Here is a 22324-nt window from a genome sequence, read left to right as displayed (position 1 = left end):
GAGCTCCATTCACAATAGCAAAACCATGGAACCAACCCTGCTGTTCATTGAAAGTGGACTGGATTTTTTAAATGTGGTACATATACACATTGGAGTATTATGCAGCAATAAAGAAGGACAAAATTATGAACTTTGCAGCAACTTGAATGAATTAAGAGCCTATTAAACTTAGTGATCTATCACAGAAACAAAGAACTGAATATCACACGTTTTCACTCATAAGTGGGTCCTAAACATTTATCACAATACTGCAAGAAAAGCATCAGCAGTCGGGGGACACTGCCAGGGAAGGGGGGGAGCCACATAACATCACTTAGGGTACCTGATCCTCAACCAGCGGAAGCGAGGACCAGTAGAAGGCCCAAACCTCACCTGCACATAGACCACTTATGAACCTAATCCTGACTTGAACCCCACATTTTTAAAATAAAATAAAGAAAAAGGAAAATAAATAAATAATCATGAAAATAAAAATGAATTCAGCAAAGAACATGACAAGAGTGATGAAGAAAGCAGTGAAAGTTATAGTTAACATTTTAAGGCAATATTAAGAATTAATTCCTTATAAAGTATGGCATTAATTGTGTTGACATAATAACAGAGCTAAAATTCAGATTATTCTTAACAAAACATGGAGTAAGAGGAACTCTTAAGAGGGAGAATGTCAGTGGGGTATGTTGGTAGGTTCTAGATATTTTAAAGTTCTCAACATTGATTTTTTTTAAAGATAAATTTAAGTGTTATTGCTTAAAATATAAGTAACTGCTAGAAAAATGAAAATATGTATGACTCCAAAACTATATTTTTTTAAATTTTAGATTGAAATGTGCAGATTTGTTACATGGGTATGTTGCGTGATGGTGAGGTTTGGACTTCTACTGAACCCATCACCCAACTAGATTTTTTAAAAGACATAATAAATAGAACTCACTATAAGATATTAGGAAAATTAAAGCAAACATAAGTTATCACAAACAATGGGATATAGTAAATTCTCCAGATCTATGCCTTGTAGTTTCTGTTTTTCATCCAACTAAACTGAGCGTTAGTTATTTGTAAGGAATGCCTAAACCAAAATTACATGTAAAGACCGAAAATAAAGTGATGGAAAACATATACTGAATTTCAGATTAACCTGGAAGATAGAGCATATGCATTTATTTCTACTCTATTCTGAAACCCCAGCAAAATGGCATATATAGATTGTCTGACTCACAGGGACAAAGATTGCAGAAGAGGAGATAACATATTCCAAAGAAGTAAATAAACTTTTGGGAGGTAGGAAGCTGGGAAGTTAACAGAACTGAGAAAGACAAATACCAAGTGCGTATAGAGGGGCACACCAGTAGAATTCAACCACACTTCAGAGCCCTGGAAGTCATACTGCAGAATCCCTTATTGAGAAGGTAGCCATAGGAGTAGGCCTGAAAAGAGGGCATTTGTTGCAAGTCTAAATGAGAAATATTGAGTATCGATGTGAGTGGTTTTTTATATAGAAGGTGGCTTTTTGGTACTGAAAAATATATTATAAATGACATTTTAAGTCAAAAAATTTAGATATTTGAATTAAGAATGTTAATTTTAAATTACATTAAAACCTAGATATTACATTACATTAAAACCTAGGTATTCTTAAGCTTTTAAATTCAACATGCAACTTTATTAATCTATTTAAATATAGGAAACAGTTTATAAAACTATTATCTTTCAGTGTTAGATTATTCTTGCTGTACACACTAAATTCACCTTACACAATCTCAATACAAACTTGGTTTTTAAAAGAGGGTAGAAACTTTAAAATGCATTTAGAAATGTAATATATTTATATTTATAAAATATATTCAATTTTTTAAAATCATCTAACAATGCATTTCTAAGAATATATCCCCATTATTAATTGATAAATGACTGTATTTTATAATGAGCCTTCAAAGATCACAAAAGAGTTTCTAAAATTAAGGTTTTTATAGCAGGAATATTTTCTAATCAATGAAAGAAGTAGAAGATAAAGTTGATAAAAATTTCCTTACAGCGAATATTTAACTAACAGGAGTTCCAAGAAAAGAAGAAAAAAGAAGGGTGGAGAGAAAGTAATCAAAGAAATAATACAAGAAAATTTCTTAAAATTGAATAACAAAAAACTCTATATTTAAAAAGGCGCAGCATAATATTTGAAAATAGATGAACATAAAGATACATCATGATGAATATGTCACTGAATTGGAATAAAAATAGTTCACAAAAACTTCCAAAGAGGAAAAAAGGTTACATATGAAAGTTAGGATATCAAATGATATCAGGTTTTTCAAGAATGACATTAAAAATTAGAAAGAAATTAATCTATACTTTTAAATTTTCACTGGAAAGTTATTTCCAGTTTAGAATTCTATGTGCAAACAGAATAAATGTAAGGTAAAATAGATATAAATCCATGGAAAATCTCAAAAAAAAAATGCATCCCTTCAGTACCATTTATCCAGAAATTATTGGAAAATGAGCTCCATCAACATGCATGAGCAAGAAAGGTGAAAGTATGGGATTTAGGGTATAAAGAATCCAACATAAGAGTGCAGGTCTAGAAAACAATCATTCTAGATTGGGGAAGGAAGATGAGCGATTCCAGAAGGAATAGAGGAAGACGTGATAATATAACAAGGAAAATAATATTAAGATGAGTTCTATATTTGCTCTGGGGGGAAAAAATTAGTGATGAAGCAAATAAAGCAGATTTTAAAATTAGGCAATAATAAACTGCATGAAAACCAAAAAGTTGAATAAGGAAGGAAATTGCATCATGTTCCTGCTTTGGCTCAATAATGTAAATACTTACACAGAAATGAATTAAGTCACCCAGAGCCTTAATTTCTTCATTATTAAAATAGCAAATGAGTAATAATAATAGCACTCACTAGGATTATTGTGATAAAAGAATTTATTAATATAAGCTCTAAAATATATGCCTGGCATATATCAAGTATTCAATAAATGTTAGCTGCACTGTTGGCTATGTGTGAAGAAAATACTGAAAATGTCTTTATCCAAAAATTGTGATATAACTATATAGGGAGGATAGAAAGAAGTATTTTTTTCCTTAGCTAATGTCATAATTATATAAGCATATTTTTAGAAGCCTGGAGGTAAATACTATATAAAACAGCTAAAATAATTAAAAGTAGTCATCTTTTGAAAGTATCGACAGGAGAAAACTGAAACTTCTTAATAATCCTTTTAAAATTATTTGACTTTTTAAACTATTTGCAGTTTTTTATTAAAAATAAAAATAATCCTAAAACAACTGTGACAAACCAGGAAAATGCTAAAACACAGGTAGTTGTGATCATATCTGACAATATAGAATTAAAGCCCAAAATTCAAAATAGATCAAAAAGAATAACCAATTACCATGACTATGAAACCGTCTGAAACATTACATACACAACAATGTAATAAAGTTATTAAAAATGAAAGTATAATTTGACAAATTCTCAGTCATAAATGGAGGGGTTTTTTTACAGGTTTTTTGCACTCAAAAACTGACAGGCAAAATGTCAAAAATAAGATGTTTGAATAATACATTTTTAAAAATGACAATAGCTTTACATGAAAGAAGTCTGTACCAACTGAGGATACATTCGTCTTAAGCATTAATGAAACCTTTACAAAAAAATGACCATTTGTTAAGGTATCAATGAAATTTTTATAAAATTTAATATATTTAAGGCAAAATCTTCACCACGTGACCCCGAATTAGAAAATTAATAAAGTGGAGAGGAGAAAAAAGGCTTTCAGATTGGTAATTTTAAAACACTATTTTAAATAGCTACTAAATTTAAAAAAATAAAACATAGAGAGAGTATATCTGAATTTTAAAAAGGGAGAGAATGCATTTAGAGGAAGAAAAAGGCAAATTCAAGAAAATGCTGAAAAGAAAGAAAAGAAAAGGAGAAATTTACTCTGCCAGATATTTAAATAAGCAATAACTGTAAAATAAATAAAAAAGAGTGATACTGACTAGAAACCCTAGCAATATATCCAGGCATATAGAAAGGTAGCTCTTCAAATAAATGTGGAAAAGATTAATTATTCAATAAATGGTGCTGGGATCATTAGTTAGCTTTTTAGGAGAAATAAAAAGTAGACCCCTACATGATGTTATTCACCAAAATAAATAATTATCTCTTAGACTACAATTTTAAAATAAATTTATGTTTTAAATATATATGAGGGGGGATCCCCAAAGAAACCAGAATTATCTTTTGGATGGCAGTCCCTTTGTGATACAAGCTTCCTCCTCTAGGTAAGTGTTCTAGGAACCCTTAGCAGCATTGTAACAGCTATCACTGTTGTGAGTGACTGCATTCAGTCTCAGTTACCTTTTTTTTTTTTTTTTTTTGGAGGTTCTTTCAATGCAATTGCGTTTTATGATGGATAATTTACGACCGCATCTGCCCACCCTGGGCTGAGTGTCACACCCTCCCTATTCACCCAACCTCACCCTGAACAACTTTTTTGTGTTTCCCTGAATGAAAAAGTCCTCAAAGGGAAACATTTTGCTGATGCAGAAGAGGTGAAACAAAAAACAGCAGAAGCACTAAAAGGCGTTCAAATTGACAAGTTCAAAAATTGCTTTGAGCAGTGGAAGCAGTATCCTGACGGGTGTACTGCATCAAATGGAGAGTACTTTGAAGGCGACTGGAGTTTAAACATGTAGGAATAAATATACAACTTTTTATAAATAAATTCCGGTTTCTTTTGGGTCTCATATAATTTAGGGTGGTTGAGGGGAGCCTTTCTGGCACAAAACCAAAGACAGCAATATAGAGGAAAAGATTGATAGATTTAATACACTAAAGTGTACAAATGATAAATGTTAAAAATACAATAATTAAAATTAATATCAAACTACAGACTGAAAAATTATATGCAGCAGAAAAAAATGGGTAATAACTTTAGTATTCTAAAAGTTCATATGAGTCCAGACAAAATGACCAATATTCATTCATAAGATGGGCAAAATGCCTTAAAAATTTCATAATGAAAAAATACAAATGGTCTTTTAAAAAAAAAAAAACAAATGGTCAGTGAACATTTAGGAACTTACCAGGAATTAAAGACATACCAAATTAAAACACCCATGATATACCATTTTTTGCCTGGGGAAATGGCACTCAAACCTGGCTGTTAGGAGGGAAAATTGATAGAACTTTTCTAAATAGCATTTTGACAAGGTGTCAAAAGTCTTAAAAATATATATGATTTTTAATCGCGATATTACACTCTAAGAAATTGTCAAATAAAATAATTAAGAATGTGAAAAAAAGAATTAACTATAAGAATATTTATCATAGCCGGGTTCGGTGGCTCAGCCTGTAATCCCGTGCCTTTGGGATTGCCTGAGCCCACGGGTTCGAGATCCGCCTGGGCAACTCATCTCTACAATAAAATCAAAATGAGCCGGGCGTGGTAGCGCGTGCCTGTAGTTCTAGCTACTTGGAAGGCCGAGGCAGAAGGATCGCCGGAGCCCAGCAGGTCGAGGCTGTGGTGGCCTGGAGCAGCCATTGCACTCGTCTGGGCGACAGAGTGACTCCAACGCAAAAGAAAAAAGCAAAAAAGAATGAAGCCAGGCTCGGTGACTCAGCCTGTAATGCCTCACCTTGGGAGACTGAGGTGAGTGGATTGCCTGAGCCCGTGAGTTCGAGACCCGCCTGGGCAACTTGGCGAGACCTCATCTCTACAATAAATCAAAAATTAGCTGGGCGTGGTAGCGCGCGCCTGTAGTTCCAGCTACTTGGAAGGCTGAGGTGGAAGAATCCCCGGAGCCCAGCAGGTCGAGGCTGTGGTGGCCGGGAGTGGCCACTGCACTCCAGTCTGGGTGACAGAGTGAGACTCCAATAAAAAAAAAAAAAAAGAATATTTATCACAATGTTCTCAGGGAAAACTTAACTTAAAAATCTAAATGTGCACTAATGAGGAATTAGTGAAATAAATGATGACACACCTGGATTGCAATGCAGCTATTTACAACACTGGCATTGAGATATATTAGTTCACATGTAAACATATAATGGTAAAAAAACCAAAAAGATTATGTAAGAATACATATACACTATCATTCATAATTTGTTTCTGTTCTGTCCATATGTGTATGCTAAATGTCTAGTACATAGTCATCTCTCAATAAATGCTGAAAAATGTACGTGAATGCTGAAAAATAATTGCATGTATTATGTACATAATCACACAGAAATAACTGCAAATGTTAATTCTATAATTAAAACTTAACTGTCAATTTTAGTGTTAATATGGAAGATAAATTTTAATAACATAGGAAAATATATATGTTTATGTCGCTAAAAAAAAAAAGACAAAATACAAATTATAAATATGGTGAATATGCCAGGTAAAACAGACTAGAAGAAAAGACTAATTTCTTTAGGTAATAGAATTATCATTGGCTTTAGCTTACTACTCTCTATCTTTTTATATTTTCCAATGTTTTTGGCAATGAACTATCTGTAATGGGAAAGAAGATATTTTAAATGAGTTGCACGTTTTGGAATACTATACATTTATTTTGAATTATGTTTTCAAAGAATACTCACCAATGTGAGAAAATGGCCACAGTATACTACTAAATAAAAGCAATAGGTTGGAAATACTGCATTCAATGTGTTTCTGATTATGTGTAGACACACATACAAAAGCCATAAACTATAAAGTTATATTAAAATCTTTGTTTTCTATTTCTGGATATTCAAATTTTTTTCATTTTCCTCTTTGCAATTTTCTGTATTTACCAATTTTCCATGAAAAAAAAATCTCTCTTTTGCAATAAAGGAGAAAGGGAAGGAGGAAGAAGAGATGTTTTTGTTTTTAAGAAATGGAAAATATATGAATGGGTTGAAGGTCAAGTCATCAATCCTTAACAGATGCTCTCAGCTTTGTGGGAATTCGTTCTCAATGATAAACTTATTTCTCCCACAAGTACATATTTTCTACAACTGTTCATACTTATGCCTCTGAACACTATTAAAATATTAATGTATTCTTCTCATGTTGTTCTCTCATGTTGCCCACTTTCTATCCAAGCAATAAATCTATACTTTTGCAACCTCTCTCAGAGCAGGAAAACTTGCCCAAGGTGACACACTGCTTGTTGGTGGAGACAGGACTGAAACACAATAGTCCTGGCACCCAGTACAGGATTATCCTCTTGGGAAACAAGTTTCTAAGATCCATTAAACAATTTTAAAATGTTTGTTCCTTACACCCTTCAAATTAGCAATAAGGAAAGTTTTGACCACTTTTGTTATAGACTCAGTTCCTAACAGCCTCCAAGAGCTCCTGCCTTGGGAAGAGAGATAATAATCATAAAGTGGACATCAGAATGGTCAACAATAGTGGGCACCTACAGAATGTGTAATATCTACTTTCTATTTAATTGTTATTCTGCTCACTGATGCAGGGAAAGCCTGCAAGATGATTGCAGAACCTGGCAGGTCTAGCTCGGGTTATCACTCACAGTGTCTTTGTTCATGTTTGACATCCCCTAGAATCCTGGAAAGCTTCCACCAGCACCAGGAGGCTGACACACTTAGGCGGAAACACCAACCATTCACACTTATGCAAGACATATATACACTTCACACACACAGCATTCTGCCATGGTCCTTCTCTGCGCACACACACACACACACACACACACACACACACACACACAACAAAACAGATTTCAACAATCTGTCAGATCCATAAATGGCATGTCATCTAATAACCCGCAATAGGTTCTAAAACACATCAGATCAGCCTTTCAAATGGTAAATTTCCATGAACTATTAATGAAACAGCATCGCTCTCTTTTTAAAAATTTCTCAACTCTCACATTTGAAATCTAATCCAACTCAGGACTCTTTAAACATCAAACCCAACTTCTCATGCACAGTAAACACAATGTCCAGAAAGCATCATTAGCCTAAGTTAGTAATGGAATGTTTGCTGCTGTTTCTTATAAGAAATGCTACGCGATAGGGGATGATTAAAAGTCCACATGCCACATGAATTTCATGAATATACTTTTGCAGTTGCTTTAATTATCAATCCTATAAAGAAAACTAATACTGTGACTTCATATTCTTTTGACTTTGCCAAAAATCCTCTCCCAACCACCACACACACAATTTAAAAAGCAGTAAAATCCAATTAACTTCCTTGCAAGTTGGTGCACTATTTACATCTCAGTTTGTGTATATAGGCCATTTTAAACTCCAACTGAAAGAGGGAAGAACAGAGGGCCTTGGGGGTCTTTCTTGCTGTGACTTCTACTACCATATCCACAACTATGTTATATAAAAAAAATTAGCAGTACCCTAAAATAATGAATTCCACTGTAAGCTTTTTAATCCATCATTAATTTCCTCTTTACTTATAAGACAATTTCACATTTTGGAGTTTAAGAATGCTGAGATAAATATCCTTTTATGTTTAAAGAAAGCAGATTAACTTTCGAGGAAATCATCGCTTCTTGTTAGAAAGACAAAATAGTACATCAAGGAAAAACCTACTAATTGATGGCTTTCTAAATAAAGCATGATCATTGAGTAGTACTAAATTGGTTGTCTTGTGTGTCAAATTAATCTCTTCATTATATGGAACCAGGCTGGCTATTTTGTGTTTCAATCCATCTTTAAGAGCAGCATTTTGATTAATCAAGTTAATGATGACAGTTTTTAGCTAGTAACAAATGATACATTTATTCAGGTCTTTTTTCAGATGATCCAAGCTATTGTGAGCAAGAGAAAAAGAAACATCAATTTGGAAGATTAGATGAGTATGCCTAGTTTAAACTCTATACCTACTCTAGTAAATGAGATCAGAAGTCAGGGTTAGATAATGAGTAAGTCTCTCAAGGGATCTCTACCATTAAAAAATCATCATCAAACATAGGGCATGCAAACTCTTACAGATTATTTTATGCTAAGGGACATATAAAAAGCTGCATCTATGGGCTAATGTAAAATTGGTGATTTTCAAACAACAAATATTTAATTTCAACTCAGCCACCCATAAGGTGACATTATTAAAATCAGGACTGTTTTAGAATACTCCCCTTAAAAAACAAAAAAATCATCTAGGCCAAGCACAGTGGCTCAATCCTGTAATCCCAGCATTTTGGGAGGCCGAGGCGAGAGAATTGCCTTAGCTCAGGGGTTCAAGAACAGCCTGGGCAACCTGGTGAGACCTCATCTTTACAATAAATCAAAAAATAAGCAGGGTGTGGTAGCACGTGCCTGTAGTTCCAGTTACATACAAGGCTGAGGTGGAAGGATTGCCTGAGCCCAGCACATCAAGGCTGCAGTAACCATGATTATGTCGCTGCACTCCAGCCTGGGTGACAGAGTAAGACTCCAACTTAACAACAACAACAACAACAAAAAACCCTTGAAAATAACTGTTAATACAGAATGAGAGGGAGCTCATTTGCTCCTCTGAAGTATTAACTATCTGAGCCTGTAGAGGCTCTACTGACCTCTGCTCTAATATATTGGTTTACAAATTTTTTGCAGTAGAATCCTTTCAAACAAAATTCTACAAGAAAGTCCAGCAAATAAAACATCTGAAAGCAATATTTTATTAGTATACATTAATTTTATAAATTAAATTGTATAATATTTACTGAATACAAAGTCAATCAATGACACTAACCAGCAGTGTTACTGAACACAGAAATGGTAGGTAACAGTTGCAGTCATAGCAGTTACCCTGTTTTTTGTTTGGGGGTTTTATTTTTGCCTTTGGTGTTTCCTTTTTTTTTGCATTTTGTTTTGGTGGCAGAGAACTGATTCACACAGATAAGTGGTTGCAACTAGTAACAGTTTTTTAAAGCTTCCTTGCAAACTCAGGGTACTCTAGAATTAAAAGATGATGGAAGTTGTATTCCTAGAAACTGCACAACTTAACCTGACAGCCCAAATTAACACATTGTTAATCTCCAAGGTTTTAAAATTCAGCACCTAGCATTTTTATTTTTATTATTATTATTTTTTTTTTTTTTGAGTTGGAGTCTCACTCCATCACCCAGACTGGAGTGCAGTGGCCACTCCCGGCCACCGCAGCCTCGACCCACTGGGCTCCGGCGATCCTTCCGCCTCAGCCTTCTGAGTAGCCGGAATTACAGGCGTACACTACCACACCCAGCTGATTTTTGATTTATTGTAGAGATGAGGTCTCGTCAAGTTGCCCAGGCAGGTCTCGAACCCGCGGACTCAAGCAATCCACTCGCCTCGGCCTCCCAAAGCGCGGGATTACAGGCTGAGCCACCGAGCCCAGCCACCTAGCATTTTTATTATGTGTGCTTTTTAGTATCGTTTTTAAAACATATTTTTAAAATTTAAAGGATTTTTTTAGCCTGCCATGAGGATTAATTATACATAAAGTGCATGAATCTGTCTGCCAAGTATTTCCTTCCCATTTCTGGAAAATCTTTTCCCCAAACTTCAAACGTGGTTTTAGAAAAAGCTTCCACATTTTCTGATACCACCTTCACAGTTACAATGAATGACCCAAGCCAACCTAATCCTAACCCCATCCTAGGATTCTTTGCCAACAAATCAGAATGAAAATGTTTCATTACCTCTTCTTTGTTGGAAAAGAGAGAGAGAACGTCTGAATGTTGCCATAGATGGTAACTTTTAGCCTTGTAGAAGAAGCACATGTAAAAGAATGATACTGCTACCCCCAAGAAAAGCAGAGGTAGAAAGAAAAAGAGTCTTAGTGACACAGAAGCCTATGCTTTCAGTTGCCCTGAAGACCTAGCTAAATCCCATTCTCTCTGTGCTTTGATTACAAAAGCCAATAAATTCTCATCCTTCTTGTTTGAGATAGTTTGAGCAAGGTTTGAACTGATTATCCTAACTGATAAATACACACTCACGCATACACATACACAGAGAGACACAAGCATAAATGTCGTAATTGCTCATGTATGGGTAAAAGTCTGGAAGAATACATATGAAAAGAGATATGTGCCACTCTTTCTGGCAACTCACTGTGTGAACCTTTTCCCTAAATCTGGGCAAGCCATCCGTTCCTTAGAAGTCTTAGTGGGAAGTATAATCAAGTTCCACTGTATAAGCTGAAATAATAACAATAGTTAACACTATATATATATCAGGAAACATTCTAAGCAATTTATCTAGAATAACATTTAATTTTCACTTCAACCCCATGAAGTAACTGCTTACCATTATCCTTATTTTACAAATGATGAAATGGAGACACAGAGAGATCAAGCAACCTGCACAAAGTTACAGCCAAGAAACAGAAAAAATTGCAGCCCGAGAAATTTGGTTCCAGAGTCCCTACTCAAAAACGCCTCTCTATTTTGTCTCTGAAAATCTCAGATCACTCAAAGACCTCACTGTATCTGGCCTCTATCAATCCTCTATCATAGCCAAGAGTTGCAGGGACAAGGAAGATCTGTATATCTGGCAGTGGTGGCGATTACAAAATGATCCAGTTCCCTAACAGCAATGACTGCAGCACCAGGTCAATGTTTGATTTCTACTACTAAGCAGTGTTTGTGAAGCAAGACTTGGTAACCATGTGCAGTCGCCATGACAGTGATATCCTCAGTTTTATTTTGGGTATTGCTCCTCAGTGTCTTCTGACTGCATAGTCCTCAACTTGGTTCTGAAACCTACCCAATATCTTTTCAATATATTTCTTTCCTGTTTAAATCAGCCAGTACATTCTATTCGTTGCTATTAAGCACCTTGACTTACACTGCTAACAGTGATTACTACGGGGACATGAACTTGGAGAAGATTAATCTGTTTGTGTTATTTTTCACGTCTATATAGTTTTAGTTTTGCTATTCAAAAATGGTTTCCCATTCCTCTTTCATGAAGACTTTATAATATTTTCTATGGCTTCCTATTGCATGAAAAAGAAGGACCACATTAAGAGCTTGGTCCTTTTTTTTCATGCAATAGGAAGCCATTGAAGAGTTCTGAGAAACACAGTACCTGACAGAGAAGCATTCTAGAGCAGTTTGGAGAGTGACTTTGAAGAGGACAAGAGTACACGCAAGGACACCCATGGAAAAAATCAGTTGCAAAAGTCTGGGTAGCTCATTTTCAGGGCTTCAAATAGAGTGGTGATAAGATAAATGAAAAGAAAGAGCTTTGAGAACATTTTGAAAGGCAAATTTGGCAGAACTTGGTGCCTAAATGAGAATGAAAGAGGACATAATGAAAACTGTCAATGGTGAATTCTAAGTTTCTTATTCTGATGGCTGAATAATGGTGATGTCATCATCTAAAACAGAGTAAAGAAATGGGAGCAAACTTAGAAGATAATGAGGTCAGGCAAGGTGGCTCAGCCTATAATCCCATCACTTTGGGAGGCTGAGGCGAGTGGATTGCCTGAGCCCACGGGTTTGAGACCCACCCAGGCAACTTGGCAAGACCCCGTCTCTACAATAAATCAAAAAATTAGCCACGCGTGGTTGTGCACGCCTGTAGTTCTGGCTACTTGGAAGGCTGAGGCAGAAGGATCGTCGGAGCCCAGCAGGTTGAGGCTGCGGTGGCCATGAGCGTGCCACTGCACCCCAGTCTGGGTGACAGAGTGAGACTCCAACTCAAAAAAAGAAAAGAGAGAGAGAGAGAGAGAGAGAAGATAATGAATTCCAATCAGGCTTATTGAGTTCTGAGTACCTATGAGATATCTAAATAGAGATATCTAATAAGCAGCTGGAAATGTCACCTGACAGTCATGGATTCAAGATAGAGCAGTATATAGGCCCAGAGACTTGTCTTTATAAATACAGAATATCAGCATTTAGGTGATGGGAACCGAAATCATGAGAATGAAGGAAATCATCCAGGAAGAATGAAGCATGAGAAGAGCAGAGGGAAAGCAATAAATGGAATTCAGGAAACTGTGTTAAAAATAAGCAAGGACAAATAAAGAGGGCCTCTTAAAAGAAATGGAGAAACAGCAGTCCAAGAAGTTGAAGGAGATGAATTAATATGCAATATCCAAATCTAAAGGTGTACAGAATCTCAAAAGGAGAAATGAACCAACTATATAAAATTCAGCAGAAGGACCCGATAAGAAGAAAAGGACTGAAAAATTCTATGGATTTTGTCATTAGAATGCACCCACAAAGTGCATAATGAAGACATTTCTGGAAGTGTAGTCAGGAAAGGGTGTCACTTACAAAACATATTTAGGGACCTGGAATTTAAATACAAATAATATGATGGCATCAAGAAAAAAACTCAACACAATAGAAGTTCTGTTCCGATTGTCCACTTTTCAACTAATAAGGTTCTGATTCTGGATGAGGAAGGCAGTTCTTTACATCCTCTCTGTAGGCTCAGAAGCCCTTGGAATTTGTTTCCTCACACAGCTGAAGGAATTCCAAATGATCTACTCTTGAATATATACACGCTCACTCTCCTCTGTTTTTATTACATTTTAAATAAGACTTTAAAAATGCTAACTTATCAGAAATACACTAGAGGAAAAAGAAACAGCATGGATGTAACCTCCTACTAATGAGGCACTAATGCATAATTATTATAATACACGTACTTCTCTCCACAGACGAATATTTATAAACACTGGAATAGTCTAGTTTGTAGTGAAGTCTTATGTACAGATTGTTTTTCTCTTGTGGTTTGTCCTTGTTCTTATTGTGGTAATATTTAATGAACTTCACAGGCTCTGCTCATTCTCTGAAAACACTGAATGAACTTGTATATATAATAGGAGCTGCCTTCAATGAGTATGTAGAGATGAACTTAATTTAAACACATCACCATCCATAAAAGTAGTAAGTTGCCTTCATTTTAAATACTCAGAGATGAGCTAAAACACAATATGTTAAAAACAAACCAGGCTAAATTAAGTGATTTCAATAGATAGTGTTTAGGGGAGGGACCAGGGGATGAAAACAAAATAATTCACATTAAACACTGACAAGGTTTTTGAGAGTCCATTGAATAGCATCCTTTTCTCAGCCTGAGCTCTGAACCAACTGAGAGCTAAACAAGAGATGGAGACCAAAACATCAGCAGTATTACTAACAAAGGTCACTCTAGGTTGAGGGACATGATTTAAGTGTGCACCAGCAACGGATGGAAATAAGCTCATTCATTCCGTCCCATGCACTGCTGAAATGCAGACCTTCCTGGCTATCGGGAAGTTGAGCACTGAAGGAAAATGTTCTACAAACATCACATTTTACACTGTGCAAATACTACCATTTGTTCATTCAATGTTTACTACAGAAAACTTACATGAAAAAGCAGATTAGAATGTGGAGCTCAAATCACTCTATGAAAATGATACTTCCACATGCATTTTTGTTGTAGCATTATTCACAATAGCAAAAACATGGAACCAACCATGCTGCCCATCGAAAGAGGACTGGATTAAAAAAATGTGGTACATATACATGATGGAATATTATGCAGCTATAAAGATGGACAAAATCATGAACTTTACAGCAACTTGGATGAACTTAGAATCTATAATACTGAATGATCTATTGCAGAAACAAAGAACTGAAAATCATGTTCTCACTCATAAATAGACCTTGAACTATTATCATAATACTGTAAGAAAGAGATTGGCAGTAATGAGAAACTGCCGGGGTGGGGGCAGGATTGGCAGTAGTAGGAAACTGCCAGGGGAGGGGGGACATACCTCATTAATAAGAGTATCTGCATAATGCACATTTGTATCCCTAACCCTGAATTGTACCCCACTTCTTTAAAGTTAAAAATTTTTTTAAAAGAATGTGCTTCCCGCAAGCAATTGAACACACACAAACACACACAGTGTGTGGCTGGGCTTTGTGTGCCCAGTTCCTGTCCCAAACGCACTAGTGAGATAATTCACTGTATCTCTATGCATTAGAGTAAGGGGTGGACAAGAGAAAAATTCACAGCAAGTTAGGTATCCACATACTGCTATACTTCATTTCTCCTTGGTTCTATTTGTCGAGATTATGATTATAAGTTTGCAGATATGCATTAAATACATATATAGAGACTCACTAGTAGAGACAGGGTTCTAGCCTGGGATCATAATTTCCTAAATTAAGATCTAGCTACTGACTGTGGAGGGCTAACATTGAGAAAAGGCATTCCCCAAATTACACTCTGAATTGCATAAATACCAGCATTCAATCATTCAACAAGCCTTTACTGAGAGACTACTACATTCCAAACATTAGGCTAAGTCATGGAGATACAAAGATGAGCAATGCCTTATAAATTGCCTGACTTATAAGAAATTACTCCCCTAAAAAAAAGTTCACCTCAAGAAATAAGGCCATCAAGTATTAAAAGTTTAGATAATTCCAATACATAAGAGAATTTTGCATATGAAAAAAAGGAGGCTCTCAAACCAGAGAGAGATAAATTGGGCCATTAAATAAGGGGTGTTAAGGTATCTGGATAACCATCTGGAAAAAAGCAAACATTCATTCATACCTTACACCTTAAACCAGATTATATTTCAAGTGAGTCACAGATTGTAAATGTACAAAAATAAAATTCCAAAAGCTCTAAAAGAAGACCTGACTAAATGTTTCAAAATCCTAGAAGAGGAATCTTTCTAATTATGACTCAAAACCCAAAGCTGTGTTCTCACCTGAAGATTTGACCATGGAAAGATCTGATTCCAAATTCCCTCATGTGGCTGACAGAATTCGTGGTAGCTTGTTTCTTCAGCATCAGCAACAGAGAGAATGAACCTCTTCCACTTCCAGTCTCTGACTTCTAGACCCTCTTGCACAGAGCTCATCTCATTAGTCAGGACCACCCAACTGACTAGGGACTTTAATTACAACCACAAAATATTTTCACCTCTTCCACATTCTTCTAATTAGAAGCAAATCAGTCACAGCCCTGCCCTCAGTCAAGAAGAGGGGAATATACAAAAGCATTGCATTACTCAGTGGGATCTAAGTGTATGTAAAAATATATTTAAAATTCCTAGAAATCTACAAGAAAATAATCCAGCAGAAAAACCGGAAAAGGAAATGAAAAGTCAGCTCCGGAGAAAATGCATAAGTAGCATTTAAACATAAGAAAAGATGTTCAATCTCATTTATATTAAGAAAAAAATGACTTTTTAAAGAACACCTATCCAATTCAATGTACAATAGCCACAAAAAATATATAAAATACCTAGGAATATATTTAACCAAGGAGTGAATAATCTCTGTAAGGAGAACTGCAAAACACTGATGAAAGAAATTACGGATCATACAACAAATGGAAAAACATCCATGTTTATAGATTGGAAAAATCAATATCATTAAAATGATCAGACTTCCCAGAGCAACCTACAAACTGAATGCAATTCTATCAAATTACCAATGACAATTTTCAAAGAATTAGAAAAAAACGGTAAAATTGATATGAAACAAAAAAGAGATAAAATAGGCAAAGTAATCCTAAGGAAAAAAAGCAAAACTGGATGTATCATATTACCCAACTTCAAATTATACAACATGGCTATAGTAACCAAAACAGCATGGTACTATTCTAAAATGGACACACGGATCAATGGAACAGAATAGAGAATCCAGAAATAAAGTCACTTGTCTACAACCAACAAAAATAGACATTGGAGAAATGGTATCCTATTCAACAATTGGTGCTGGGAAAATTGAACAGCCATATGCAGAGAATGAAACTGGGCTCCTCTCACCATATGCAAACTTTAACTCAAGATGGGTAAATGACCTAAACATAGGATCTGAAACTGTAAAAATTCTAGAAGAAAATCTAGGAAAAACTCTTCTGAACATTGGGAAAGAATGTATGGCCAAGTCCTCAAAAGCAAATACAAAAAGAAAGAAAGAGAGAAAATAGACAAACAGGATTTAACTAAACTAAAAAGCTTCTTCCTGCACAGCAAAAGAAACTATCAACAGAGTAAACATACAACACACAGAATGGGAAGAAATATTTGCAAATTATGCATCTAACAAAGGACTAATATCCAGGATTTACAAGGAACACAAACAACTCAACAACAACAAATAATAATAACCCCCACTAAAAAGTGGGCAAAGGACACGAGCAGATATTTTTTGAAAGGAGACATACAAGCAAACAGCAAACAAAAAAAATTTCAGCATCACTAATCATCAGAGAAATGCAAATTAAAACCACAAAGAGATACCATCTTATACCAGTAAGAGTGGCAATTATTAAAAAATCTAAAAACAACATATGTTGGTGAGAATGCAGAGAAAAATGAACACTTACACACTATTGGTGGGAATGTAAATTAGTACAACCTTTATGAAAAACAGTATGAAGATATCTCAACAACAACAAAAAAAAAACTAAAATATAGAACTACCATGCAATCCAGCAATCCCACTTCTGGATATCTACCCAGAAATCATTGTATAAGACTAACATTCGCACTTATGGCAGTACTAATCACAATCACAAAGATACGAAATCAACCAACTTAAGTCCATCAATGGAAGATTGGGTAAAGAAAATGTGAGATACACACATACAAACACACACACCATGGAATATTACTGGGCCATCAAAAAAAATGAAATCATGTCTTTTGCAGCAACATAGATGGAACTGGAGGTCATTATCCTAAGCAAAATATCTCAGAAACAGAAAGTCAAATACCACATGTTCTCACTTGGATATGCAGAGTGGAGTAATGGACATTGAAGACCATAAAAGGAGGGGATGTGAGTGTAGAAAAAAATACTTATTGGTTACAATATTCACTATTTGGGTGATGGGAATACCAAAAGCCCAGAATTCACCCTTATGCAATATGTGCATGTAAGAAACCAGTACTTTTACCCTCAATCATAAATATATATTTTTAAAAAGAATAAAAAGAAAATAAAGATCACATCATCTTGGCAAAAATTTAGAACTGTCAGTATATTATCTGTATGATAGTAAGCACTCTCAAACTTGGCTGGCCAAAGTGTAAATATGTCTAATCCTTATGAAGAACAACTGGTAATTGGCAATATCTCTAAATGAATATACCTCCTTGACCTAGAAATAACTCTTTGGAAAACTTATCCAAAAGATCTACAAGCCTATATGTGAAACTTCATAGATTTCAGCAATATGTATAAGAACAAAAGATTAGAGACAACCCAGATATAGATATCTAATAGGAGAAAAGTTAAATTAACTATAGTACATTTATATACTGGAATACTGTGCACCTGTTTAAAAAAAGAATGGGGAAGCATTAAAAATATTGCTATGAAAAATTAAAAATAAAAATTAATGCAGAACAGTGCACATAAAAGCTATCGTTTTGTAAAAAGAAGAGAAAATAAGAAATAGTTTGCATTTGCTTACAAATGCATAAATAAATTCTGAAGTCTAAGGATCTATATCTAGAAGGGATATATATTCACACTTATGCATGTGGATAATAGAAGACAGATAGGTAGGTAAATGATGGATAGACAGAGATTATTTTACAGTTCATATTTACGGTTGTTTATCTGATACCACCTAATCATAGCCAACCTTCTAGTACCAAACGCAGTCAGAACTAGAGTTATATTATTCCAGTATTCAATGTGGAAAAATTCCTTATAGATCTGCAAGAGTAAACTGTCTATTGCTGAATCCCCAATTACACAAATTCACCGTATTGATACTTTTCATGCATTTTCACCCTCTTCCTATTTTCAAGGTATTGTAGTAATCCAGCAATATACCTGACGAATACTAGTTACATATACTAGTTATATACTTGATAGAACAAGAGTGGAACAGGGACCTCTCACTGTTACCTCCTAGTTTGCTCAACAAATAATCTCTTAATGAATACTTCTTTAGAATTTTGCAGTTATAAAAGGTTTTCCAGATATCTGCAATTGTCTAATTTAGACAATTGGAGACTATAAAAGGTGGCAGGAGGGGGTAAGTGTTGAAAAAGTACATATTGGCTTCAATGTTCAGTATCTGAAGATAATGTAACAAGAGAAGATGACAACTTGAATCATGTATTCATCTATTTCCTTCTATATCCTACTTAAATGACAAAATAGGAATCAAAAGCTATGAATCCACAAAGACAAAGATAACAGAAAAGGAGACAAAAACAGAAAAGGGATATCTTTCTATCTCATTTTAATATGAACAAGTAATTACTCCTTTCAATAAACAGAAAAACTGAAACTGCACAAGGAAAGAGAAAATCAAGAAAAAGCAACTTACTTTATGCCACCAGAACCCCTGGAAAGCAATGGAATTCAAGGTCCCAGAAAAGTTAAGTAGTTTATTGGAGGAAAAAAAAAAAACTTTTGTTATCCAAAGTGTGTGGCTAGCAGCATGGAACATAGGCATTCTTAAAAGTGTGTTTGGAAGAATCCCAGGGCCCATCAAGACCTACTGATTCAGGGCCTATACTTTAACAAGATTCCCAAGTGATCTGTATACACCTTAAAATTGGAAGGCAATGATATAAAGAGCTGTTCAATTCCCAGAACTCCTCCCATATTCCAAAGAGTCATACCACTGCGCCTTTAGCTCCAGATAAGAAAATTTCTCACATGGAAGATCAATTTCTAGTTCGTTTAGAAATCATCACACTATTTTCCATAGAGGTTGGACTAGTCTGCACTCCCACCAGCAGTGTAGAAGTGGCCCCTTTTCTCCATACTCACACCAGCATCAGCTGTTTTCAATTAATGATGGCCATCCTTACCAGGATAAGGTGGTATCTCAGTGTGGTTTTGATTTGCACTTATCTGATGATTAGTAAGGATGACCATCATATATGCTGGCTGCTCATGTGTTTTCTTTTGAGAAGTGTCTATTCATGTCCTCTGCCCATTTTTTAATAGGGCTATTTGGTTTTTTCCCTTTCAGCTCATTTGAGTTCCTTATAGATCCTGAATGTAAGCTCTTTGTCAGATACACAATTAGCAAATATTTTTTCCCATTCTGTGTTTCATCTCTTCGCTCTCTTGATGGTTTCTTTTGCTGTGCAAAAGTTTTCCAATTTGATGAGGTTCCACCTGTCTATCTTATCTTTTATAGCATACCCAGAGGAACACAAATCATTCTACAAAAAAGACACCTGCATACACGTTTATTGTCATAAAACACATGTTTATTGCAGCAAAAAACGTGGAACCAACCCTACTGCCCATTGAAAGTAAACTGGATTTTAAAAATGTGATATATATATATAATGGACTATTACACAGCCATAAAGAAAGACAAAATCACAAACTTCTCAGCAAATTGGATGGAACTGGAGACAATTATTCTAAGCAATCTAACATGGGAGCAAACAATCAAATACCACATATTCTTACTCATAAGTAGGACCTGAACTATAATCACAATAGCTCAAGAGAGAGATTGGCAGTCACAGGACACTGCCAGGGGAGGGAAGAGGGGGAAGGGCACGTAACAACATAAAAAGTACCTGATCCTAAACCAGAGAAAGTGAGGACCGGTTGGAGGCTTAAACTTCACCTGCACATACATTACTTATGTACCTAATCCTGATTTGTACCCTACATCTTTTTTTTTTTTTTTTGAGTTGGAGTCTCACTCTATTGCCTAGGCTAGAGGGCAGTGGCATGCTCACAGCCACTGCAATCCCGACCTGCTGGGCTCTGGCGATCCTTCTGCCTCAGTTTTCCAAGTAGCCAGAACCACAGCCGTGTGCCACCTCACCTGGGTAATTTTTTGATTTATTGTAGAGATGAGGTCTCGCCAAATTGCCCAGGCTGGTCTCGAACCTGTGAACTCAGGCAATACTCTCACCTCAGCCTCCCAAAGTACAAGGATTGTAGGCATGAGTCATTGTGTCCAGCTTACCCTCCATTTTTCTAATAAAACGGTGCTTAAAAAAAAAAAAGAGGCTGGGAAAGAGAGATTTTCTCCCTGACAATGTTGAATCAGATAAGTCCTGCAGGTTCAGGTTCACTAGCATCGCTGAAGACAGGAGTGAAGCAACAAGGTACAGGTATTCTGCTCAAATCTAGTAATGAGGAGCCCACACAATGCCTTTATCCAGTTCAGCAATCCAAAGTCTAGCAACAGACTCCCATTCTCAGGCAGAACGTTAGAAGTTTTCCCTTGGAAGAAACCAAATAGCCCAAAAGAGAAGACCTACACATACTGACATTTGGAGATTCCCAGTAAAGAGTCAGCTCATCATCTTATTGTGCTTATAGTAGAGAAAGTAAGGCACACAAGTCTGGCTCAAGTCAGAGAGAGGGGCAGTGTTAAAAGAAAAAATATGATGTGCATTCTGTCTCTCAGATTAATCTCTAGCCCAGCAGTTATAATTTAAAATAAAATAAAATACCCCAACCTATTGGAAATAGCTGTCTATGACACTCAGGCAAAAAAAAAAAAAAAAAAAAAAAATATATATATATATATATATATATATATAAAATTCATTTGCAATGTGTGCCACAAGTCTGGGGGTATATGTAGTCAGTCTGGTGATAATACTTACATTCTCCAGTATTGAGAAACGGTGATTTGTACTTTCTCTGTACTATCTCATTCAGTCCTCACAATTGAGGTAGATTGTATTATTATACCTTTCCACAGTTGAGGAATTTGAGAGTTAGAGAAATTAAATGGCCTATCAGATAAAATGGCAGATTGAAATTATACCTACTACTTTACTCTCTCTTGGAAGCACCACTCGTTTTGTTTAAGTGAGTTAAGATAAAGAGGAAAGACGACAATATTTCTGGGAACTATACATAAGCAGGGAGTGGGAAGTAACTTAGCAGACCTAAGAGCATAGAATCTTAAATGAGGAAAGAGTAAAGCAGAGAACCAACAGAATTCATGAAGCAGAACCCCTGCAGCAAATGAGAATTCCAGGAGCTTCTGGAAGTAAGGGTGAAGGGGGCAGGGTGAATAAATAAGGATTGGCTGAAACCTTTGCTTAAGAAGCAATCAGTTCCTACATCTCCTCCTCCACACCTGCCCCTTTCCCATCTAGGAAAAAAGACGGAATTTATTCTCCGTGGAGGATAAAATGTGGTCTTTAATATGGAGAACACCAGGTATAGCAAAGGGCATAGTACTATATTTCCTTGGCTCCCAGAACATTGTCAAACATTCACTCTCTAAGCAGGAGATTGGAAGTCTTTGCAATCTCACCAGTAAGAGAAAAGTCCTAGAGATACTGACATTAGAGTTTCTCTAACTAAACAGATCTCTCTATAGGGGAGTCATAGTAACAAGCTGTGCCCATGTGCTTAGAGCTATTTTCAATGATATATAATTATTCACTATAAGATGAG

Source organism: Carlito syrichta, unplaced genomic scaffold, assembly GCF_000164805.1.
Source record: "Carlito syrichta isolate Samal-C Ts95f unplaced genomic scaffold, Tarsius_syrichta-2.0.1 Scaffold303292, whole genome shotgun sequence".
In the NCBI taxonomy this organism is placed as follows: Eukaryota; Metazoa; Chordata; class Mammalia; order Primates; family Tarsiidae; genus Carlito; species Carlito syrichta.
The sequence above is the reverse complement of the archived record's forward strand: the minus strand, read 5'-3'. Positions refer to the sequence as shown.